Genomic DNA, 10,202 nt, shown 5'->3' with positions numbered 1-10,202 from the left:
TATTTTAGGTTGAAAAACAAATGATAGTCACACTAAGCACAAACCAGATGGGATGGTGTATCGCTGCAGAATGCTGTGGTAGCCGTGCTGGTTAAGTGTGCCTTGAATTCTAAATAAATCACTAACAGTGTCACCAGCAAAGCACCCCCACACCATCACACCTCCTCCTCACTTCACGGTGGGAACCACACATGCAGAGATCATCCGTTCACCTACTCTGCATCTCACAAAAACAAGGCGGTTGGAACCAAAAATCTCAAATTTGGACTCATCAGACCGAAGGACAGATTTCCACTGGTCTAACGTCCAATGCTTGTGTTTCTTGGCCCAAGCAAGTCTCTTCTTATTATTGGTGTCCTTTAGTAGTGGTTTCTTTGCAGCAATTCGATCATGAAGGCCTGATTCATGCAGTCTCCTCTGAAAAGTTGATGTTGAGATTTGTCTGTTACTTGAACTCTGTGAAGCATTTATTTGGGCTGCAATCTGAGGTGCAGTTAACTTTAATGAACTTATCCTCTGCAGCAGAGGTAACTCTGGGTGAGAGCCAGTTATGAGAGCCAGTTTCATCATAGCGCTTGATGGTTTTTGCGACTGCACATTTTCCAGATTAACTGACCTTCATGTCTTAAAGTAACGATGGACTGTCATTTGTCTTTGCTTATTTGAGCTGTTCTTGCCATAATATGGACTTGGTCTTTACCAAATATGGCTATCTTCTGTATACCACTCCTATCTTGTCACAACACAACTGATTGGCTCAAACGCATTAAGAAGGAAAGAAATTCCACAAATTAAATTTTAACAAGGCACACCTGTTAATTGAAAGGCATTCCAGGTGACTACCTCATGAAGCTGGTTGAGAGAATGCCAAGAGTGTGCAAAGCTGTTATCAAGGCAAAGGGTGGCTACTTTGAAGAAATCTAAAATATACATTAATTTGTTTAATTCTGTTTTTGGTTACTACATTATTCCATATGTGTTATTTCATAGTTTTGCTGTCTTCACTATTATTCTACAATGTAGAAAATAGTAAAAATAAAGAAAAACCCTTGAATGAGTAGGTATATGAATAGAAAGGTGTGTACAGCAGTAGTTATATTGATGAGCCATGTGTTGAATACAGTATATAGATACAGTGTATAAAGTGGGTGAAACAGTGTGTAAACATTATTAAAGTGACCAGCGTTCAATGACTCTGTACATAGGGCAGCAGTTTCTTAAGGTGCAGTGTAGAGTACCGAGTGGTAGCTGGCTACAACAGTGACTAAGGTTCAGGACAGTGTCCTGGGCGGAGGCAGGCTAGTGGTGACTGTTTAACAGTCTGATGGCCTGGAGATAGAAGCTGTTTCTCAGTCTCTCGGTCACAGCTTTGATGCACCTGTACTGTCTTCACCTTATAGATCGTAGCTGGATGAACAGTCAGTGGCTCGGGTGACTGAGGTCCTTGATGATCTTTTAGGCCTTCTTGTGACACCAGGTGCTGTATATGTCCAGAAGGGCGGGCAGTGTGCTCCCGGTGATTCATTGGGCTAACCATTGTTGGTAATCAGGCATTGTTGGTAACAGTGTCGTCATCAAACTTGATGATTGAGTTGGAGGCGTCTGTGGCAACGGAGTCATGGGTGAACAGGGAGTATAGGAGGGGACTGAGTATGCACCCATGTGGGGCCCCCGTGTTGAAAATCAGCTTGATGGAGGTGTTGTTGCCTACCCTCACCACCTGGGGTCGGCCCGTCAGGAATTTCAGGACCCAGTTGCAAAGGGAGGGGTTCAGACCCAGGGCCCTGAGCTTAGTGTTGATCTTGTAGGGCACTATATTGTTGAAGGCTGAGATGTAGTCGATTAACAGCATTCTTACATAGGTATTTCTCTTGTCCAAGTGGGATAGGGCAGTGTGCAGTGCAATGACGATTAACTCTGGTACAGTCAAAGGGTGCATTCGTAAATTGTATCCAGTGTGCGTACGTAAATTCAGAGCATTGCCAGATTGTCAGTTCGTAAATTCAGAGCATTTTGCTCTCGGAGCGCACACTGGATGCTCTGGTCGAGGAGTTTGGTTGATCCGAGTGTTCTGACCTCAACGGCAGTCAAGCACCCAAGCTAACTGGCTAACGTTGGCTAGCTTGCTAGCTACTTCCAGACACAAATGAGAGAACACTTCACTCTGACTATTTTACTCGCCCTAGCAGAGCTGGTTAGGCTGTTTTCATGTTATCCAGAGCATTAGGGACTGTAACAAGTGTGTCAATTCTTCCCTGGATAATTTCTCCCTGGATTTTCTTTTTAATGAATAATGGCGGAATATGGATTTTTTACAAAACCCAAATGAATCTATGGAATTCTTATTCGTTATATCAACCACTGTGGCACTAATAACACATGTAAGATAATAGATTTTGGATAAAATAATTGATTTATTGAACAATTAGCTTTTTATTGAAATTAAGGATATCATAGGCAACAGTATGACAGCCTCTAGATTGAAATGTGCAGATAATATAGCTTTGTAGCTGATCGTTTTTAATCAGACAATTTTGTCTGTGGAAGCTAATACAAACTTCCCAAATGTGCTCCAAATTGTAGAGGGTTGAATTGGTCATTTTACTCTTGTTAGAATGGTGATAGCTCCCTCTAGTGAAGAAAAGGAGAACATGCCTATTTGTTAGGAAAGGGTCCCAAGTGGAAGTTGCCATAGGATTGCAGGTGACAAACACAAAACAGACCTTAGATCAGTATCTTGGGCTAACTACTCCTGCTCCCTTATAAAACATTTTACAAGTAAAGCCTTGGGAAAAAAATATTATGTGTTTTTCTATAATCAATGTGACAATAGAGAAGATCTTGCAGCATGTTTCTCCACAAGGTGTTTTACTCTGTGCTACTGAACTTTGTTATTTTGTGCCTTGGCTGCTATTTTTTTACTTTTTCTGTCACAAGCACTTGTTATGTAGCTCTATGTATTAGTATAGCTTTACAAACTATTGGGAAAAATCTTCACTTGCTGCTCTTGTTCAAAGGGTTTTTATTGAGAATCTGGACAGCCATCCAGTGCCTAGGTACAGATGTTGGAGCTTAATTTGAGCCAGTTTGCTACAGCAGGAAAATAATCCTGCAGCAACAGGAAATGTAAATTATTATGTGGATTATAATTATATAATTATAATATTAATGGACATTTTTGAAAGGGTTGATACATTTTTCTTAAGTGAAAATCAAGTCTGAAATTTCAAAGTGGAAATTACAAACTTCAGAAGCCTTTTTAAACCTAAAATACACTACAAGTTTTAAATGTTGCACGTCATTGCGCTTTCACTCTCTCTCAAATCAAATTCTTGATACACATAGGAAACTGTTGAGCGTGAAAAACCCAGCAGCGTTGCAGTTCTTAACACACTCAAACCGGTGCGCTTGGCACCTACTACCATACCCCGTTCAAAGGCACATAAATATTTTGTTTTGCCCATTCACCCTCTGAATGGCACACATACACAATCCATGTCTCAATTGTCTCAAGGCTTAAACATCCTTCTTTAACCTGTCTTCTCCCCTTCATCTACACTGATTTAAGAGGAATTAACAGTTGACATCAATAAGGGATCATAGCTTTTACCTGGATTCACCTGGTCTGTCTATGCCATGGAAAGAGCAGGTGTTCCTAATATTTTGTACACTCAGTGTATAGTCTTGTGAGTGTGCATAGTCAGTGCAAGATAGGGTCAGTGCAGATAGTCCTGGTAACCCTTAATTAACTATTTAACAGTCATATGGCTATTTAACAGTCTTATGGCTAGAAGCTGTCTCGGAAACTGTTGGTCGGAGAGCCGATGCTCCGGTACCGTTTGACGGACGGTAGCAGGGTGAACAGACTATAGCTAGAGTCTACATCCATTTTTCAGGCCTCCGCTGTGTCCACTGAGCCGTTGGGCTTGCCCTGCAACCTCATTGGATAACGCTGAGCAGGCCTCTTGCTAGCTGTCACTCAAATGGGGCGCAGCACAGCTTCAAGAAAACAGTAGTTTTCACACTAGGGATTTCATGGCTAATTGAGGTAAGACAGTAATTCTGCTCATCCGTTATGCATGTATGAACTACACATTGACACATCCAGCCCAAAGCAGGAGGTTTAAACAATTATTTTTTAGTCGTCAAAGTAGCAGAGCATGTCTTTAAGATCTTACATCTTTAGGAGAGCCATGTAATGTAACCATGTTGATGGGTACACTCAAAATGTGACAATGTTTTTAGATTCTGTCTAAATCTATATGTATGGAATGTCTGGATCAATACAAATGTACTATTCATATAACTGACATGCAATTTTGCAAAAAATATGTCTAGTTTGAAATGTGACAAATTGTTCTTGCACCGAAAGCATGATACTACTGTGCAAGATGGGGGCTTGAAATGACCTGTAATTTTCTTTTGCCCAGAGATGTGTCAATCACAATCATCTCTATCTGTCTCACACTGAAATACACTAACTAGCCTGGTGCCAGATCTGTATGTGCTTGATGTGTATCAGGCAAATGACAATGAGGATCAGATGAGTTAACTAAAGCACATATGGACCACGGTAGGAACACACTTCTTTGTTGCCAGGGTCCGTGTGCCTCGCTCTCTGTACTATTGTCTCTAGTATGGCACATTCATACTGAGTGTCTGTGGATTTTTATCTGTGGTCTGTTTCTAGAGCACCAAAAGGGCTGATACACTCAAAGACTCACTTTAATCATGATTATTGGATGTTTCTTTTATTAAAAGTTCAACTATTACAACAAGAGAAATGCCAGGGTCATCATGTCAGTAACATATGACTGGTCTTTTTGTTCTGCGTATCATGAATGCACACACCACATAAGTTTGTTCACTCAGTGGCCAGTACCACACAATCAATAAATGACTTTTATTGAACTATTGATACATTTGTTTGTACCTTTTCATTCGAAAGAAAAATCAATAGCTGATAAGTGTTTAACCATTTCAATATAGAAATATATCTTATATTGGTGAGAGGGAGTTGGTGAGAAGGATGTGAACTGCAAACTAGTTTACTGGCAACTCACCAGTGTCATGTGACCGAGCGCATGGTGACACAGCCACGGAGAGGCCCAGAACAGGGTATGGCATTGTCTATTCCCATGCAGATGTCGATGTAAGGATCCATCAGTACCGTGTTGGGGAATGCTTTGTTCATCTTTTGCTCGCTTAGCAGGTAGATCTGGCCATTGGCTGTGGTGCATCCACCAAAGAACTATCTGTCCAGACATTCTTCTTCTAGATCTGTCCATTCGTCTGTCTCCACATCCAGCCTTAGCGCCTGGCCTATCAGGAGATAGAGGGCCCCGTTGAGCTCTGTTGCGAGAAGGTCATACCTACGGGACATACAAATCTATTTTATAAGGAACCTGTTCCAGAAAAAAGTTTGTTGGTGCAACCTAGTGCAATAACTTTCAACCAAGTAGAACTAGTACAAATTCTGAGTTCACTTACCTGGGCAGAGGGGAGTAGGTGACCAGGTCCCATTGGTCCTCCTTCACCAGGTATCTCTGAATGCTGCTGTACACCTCCCCATTCTCATCCAGTCCACAAGCCACATAAATACACAAACCCAGAGTGACGGTGGCAGCCCTCTCCACAGCCCGCACAATGGGGCTGACCTCCTCCCAGCCCTCTGCTCCCAGCAACAGCTTCTTCACATGAGCTTGGCCTTATTTCTATTACAGCACATTGGATGACTGTCATTCAGATTCCATTCCCCTTGTTCAATGTAACGTCGATAGGTTTAGGCTACAACATGATGCTACAATTTGCCCTATACCCATCATGAGGTTTCTACAACCTAGCCCATGAATGAAAGGTTATAATGTATGTGCACACAGGTCGAGAGAAACACTTGAGATGACAGAGATTGACACATTCAATACCGCCTTGTACACTCTTGCCTGCATCTAGCTTATCAAGGGCATAATCATTAGTCCAACAGTTGCAAACAAGAGTTTCTATTGGACAAATTCAGGTATTATTTTTATCCACGTTTCATTTGCTTCCGTTTAAGAATCGTTTTTCAACAGAATCGGAGGAATGAATACACCCTTGATCAAGCATGAACACAGTTCACTTTCATAGCAGCCATGTTGTATTACTTCTCGCCTCTATGCACTCTCCTCTCACCATCTCCCTTTGTTTGTGGACTTCAATGAACAACACAGCCGCTGTATGTGACCAGGCGAAAAAACCTTTCCAAGCCGAACCAGATCATAACCGCTACACACAGCCTACATCGTTGTCACCATATTATCTAAAGTAACGTCCTAGTCAACATAGCTAATAGAACTAATGCGTTAGTAAACCCACTACAATCATGCAGAACGTTACAGTGTATAGTCCCAGTGGCAATAAATTAATAAAACCAAAAGCTTACCTTGACTTGGAAGAGTTCCAATGTTGTGTTGGATAGTCATAGCCAGCTAGCTAACATAGCATCCCTCTGTTTGAGCCGGGTGTTCGAGTAAGTAAACTAGCCAGCTGCATTTGCGAGTTAAGTAAGTGAAACTGAAAGTGAAAAAATAAGTGATGAAACCTCTTGCTTCTCCATCATTTTTGAAGAAATTAATTTGTCTTTCTCTCTCTCTGAGTCAACTACTACCACATTTTATGCACTGCAGTGCTATCCAGCTGTAGCTTATGCTTTCAGTACTAGATTCATTCTCTGATCCTTTGATTGGGTGGACAACATGTCAGTTCATGCTGCAAGAGCTGATAGGATGGAGGACGTCCTCCGGAAGTTGTCATAATTACTGTGTCCTCTGACTACACCATGGTGCTACCCTACAGAGTGCTGTTGAGGCTACTGTTGACCTTCATTGCAAAACAGTGTGTTTTAATCAATTATTTGGTGACGTGAATATATTTAGTGTAGTTTTGTCTAAAAATTATAACTTTTTCAATGTTTCACAATTTATATTTTTATGAAATTCACTGAGGAGGATGGTCCTCCCCTTCCTCCTCTGAGGAGCCTCCACTGATACATACTCCTGATAACATGTTTATAGCAGTGGCGACCCATCATTCAGGGCAGAGCCCCACCTGTTTTGAGCCCCACCCGTTTAGTTATAAAATATATATATATGTGTGTGTTTTATTTATTTTTTTACCTGTTTTGCATGTTATTTTGGCATTAAAACGTGTCACATATCAGTTTGCAAACAGTGTAAAAAAAAATCTGAATCTTTGAGTTAATAAAGCCACATACAAACATGGTCTCTTTTTTTGATTTCTTGAGTAAAGCAGCTCCAAAATACAGGTGTTTCAGCCTAGCTCAGTGCTTTCTGTGGTGGTGGGTCAGCCAGCGGAAAATACGGTGCATAGGAGTTTTTAATGTTCTCTAGTTGCGCCGTGATTGGCTCAGTGTTCTGTCACTCATGAGGACACTACGTTACCGCAAAATCTACAGGGAGAGCTCGAAAATTCAAGACCCTTGGGTGCTGCCATAGAGTTACATTAGAAGTGCCCATCCAAGAAGGTTCAAGGTCAGTGGCCACAGATACAATTACGTCAAATCAGATTGTATCTACCATAGCTTTGGCATCATACTTTCAAAATATAAGCTAGCAAGCTAGACAAGCAGTCATCGTCATGAATCAAGTCGACAATCTACTGGCTAATCCTTTTCAATCCTTTTCATATGAAGAGAAATTATAGATAAAACGTATCGGTGCTCATCGGCCGTTGGACATAAACATTACACAACAAGTAGGAAATCACAAATTCAACAATGAGGGGTTTGGAAAGTCATCGAACTTGGAATTCCAAGTCGGGAACTCAGGCCTCTTCCTAGAGCTCCGACCTGAAGATCACTGACGTCATGATTCACACTTGTTTTTTTCAGAGTTCCCAGTTGTCTTGAAGGCACCATAAATGCCAGACTTTAATGACTGGAGAAGTTGGAAGGAACTCCGCAGACTTTACTCCACTTTAGAGCACAGAAGAATCAATAATTTATAGATGTGCAGCTTGTGCCAAATACTTTGCAGACTATTCAGATTGGAATGGTAATGCATGGAACCATACATTTTAACTTAACTACAACTTCCATTTAGAACCTCAGCAGCTTTTACGTCACATTGAACAGCGTTTGGAGTAAACAGTTTCTGTTGCAACAAACGAAACGCTTTGCAACGGAATACACCCCAGGTCAAAGGTTAACTGTTATTAAACTTCCGGAAGAGCAAAAATGGCGGTGAGTTTGTCAGAGAAGAAAAAGGAAGCGAGACACCCCACTTGCTATTTTTTTCGGGACTCCCTAAAAACACGCCACTTCGATATAACTACGACCGGAAGTGACTTCTTGTAGCACAAGAAGCTACAATTTCATATACCTTTGACTATTGGATGTTCTTATAGGCACTTTAGTATTGCCAGTGTAACAGTATAGCTTCCGTCCCTCTCCTCGCTCCTACCTGGGCTCGAACCAGAAACACATCGACAACAGCCACCCTTGAAGCAGCGTTACCCATGTAGAGCAAGGGGAACAACTATTCCAAGTCTCAGAGCGAGTGACGTTTGAAACGCTATTAGCGCGCACCCGGCTAACTAGCTAGCCATATCACATCGGTTAGACCAGCCTCATCTTGGGAGTTGACAGGCTTGAAGTCATAAACAGCGCAATGCATTGAATGAATGCTTACGAGCCTGCTGCTGCCTACCATCGCTCAGTCAGACTGCTCTATCAAATCATAGACTTATTATAACATAATAACTCACAGAAATACGAGCCTTAGGTCATTAATATGGTAGAATCCGGAAACTATCATCTCAAAAACAAAACGTTATTCCTGTTACATTGCACAACCTTCAATGTTATGTCATAATTACGTAAAATTCTGGCAAATTAGTTTGCAATGAGCCAGGCGGCCCAAACTGTTGCATATACCCTGACTGCGTGCAATGATGCAAAATGACAGAATTTCACCTGGTTAATATTGCCTGCTAACCTGGATTTCTTTTAGCTAAATATGCATGTTTAAAAATATATACTTCTGTGTATTAATTTTAAGCAAGGCATTGATGTTTATGGTTAGGTACAGTCGTGCAACGATTGTGCTTTTTTTGCAAATGCGCTTTTGTTAAATCATCCCCTGTTTGGCAAAGTCGGCTGTCTTTGTTAGGAAGAAATAGTCTTCACAGTTCGCAACGAGCCAGGCGGCCCAAACTGCTGTATATACCCTGACTCTGTTTGCAAGAGAAGTTAAAATAAATTCATGTTAGCAGGCAATATTAACTAAATATGCAGGTTTAAAAATATATACTTGTGTATTGATTTTAAGAAAGGCATTGATGTTTATGGTTGGAGCAACGTGTACCTAAGCGATTATATGCAACGCAGGACAGGCTAGATAAACTAGTAATATAATTAACCATGTGTAGTTAACTAGTGATTATGATTGATTGATTGTTTTTTTATAAGTTAAGTTTAATGCTAGCTAGCAACTTACCTTGGCTTCTTACTGCATTCGCGTAACAGGCAGGCGCCTCATGGAGTGCAATGTAAAGCAGGTGGTTAGAGCGTTGGACTAGTTAACCATAAGGTTGCAAGATTGAATCCCTGAGCTGACAAGGTAAAAATCTGTCGTTCTGCCCCTGAACAAGGCAGTTAACCCACCGTTCCTAGGCCGTCATTGAAAATAAGAATGTGTTCTTAACTGACTTTCCTCGTTAAATAAAGGTCTAAAAAAAATATATAAAAAATATATATATAATAAAATAAAACCAAAATCGGCCAAATCGGCGTCCAAAAATACCGATTTCCGATTGTTATGAAAACTTGAAATCGGCCCTAATTAATCGGCAATTCCGATTAATCGGTCGACCTCTAATTTTAGCGTTTGAGTCACTTTTCAAAAGTTGCTAAAAGTTCCAAATAATTTTTTTTTTTTTTAAAGTAGCTAAATTTGTTGCTGGGTGCTGTTTGAAAAAAAAGTTGCCAGGGTAGTCTGAAAAGTTGCTAAATCTAGCAAAAAAATTGCTAAATTGGCATCACTGAGAGGGCGGGCCGTTTGAGAGACTGGTGAATGTGCTGAAGTTCAAAATCTGGAAGGCAAATTCGGGGGACGCAGGAGAACTTTCACTGTTCATAAATCTGCCATTCGTTCCCAAAGAGGCAGGCACGATTTAAAAAGATATATAACCCTTATTTAATTAGG

Source organism: Salmo trutta, chromosome 22 (assembly GCF_901001165.1).
Source record: "Salmo trutta chromosome 22, fSalTru1.1, whole genome shotgun sequence".
Lineage (NCBI taxonomy): Eukaryota > Metazoa > Chordata > Actinopteri > Salmoniformes > Salmonidae > Salmo > Salmo trutta.
The sequence above is the reverse complement of the archived record's forward strand: the minus strand, read 5'-3'. Positions refer to the sequence as shown.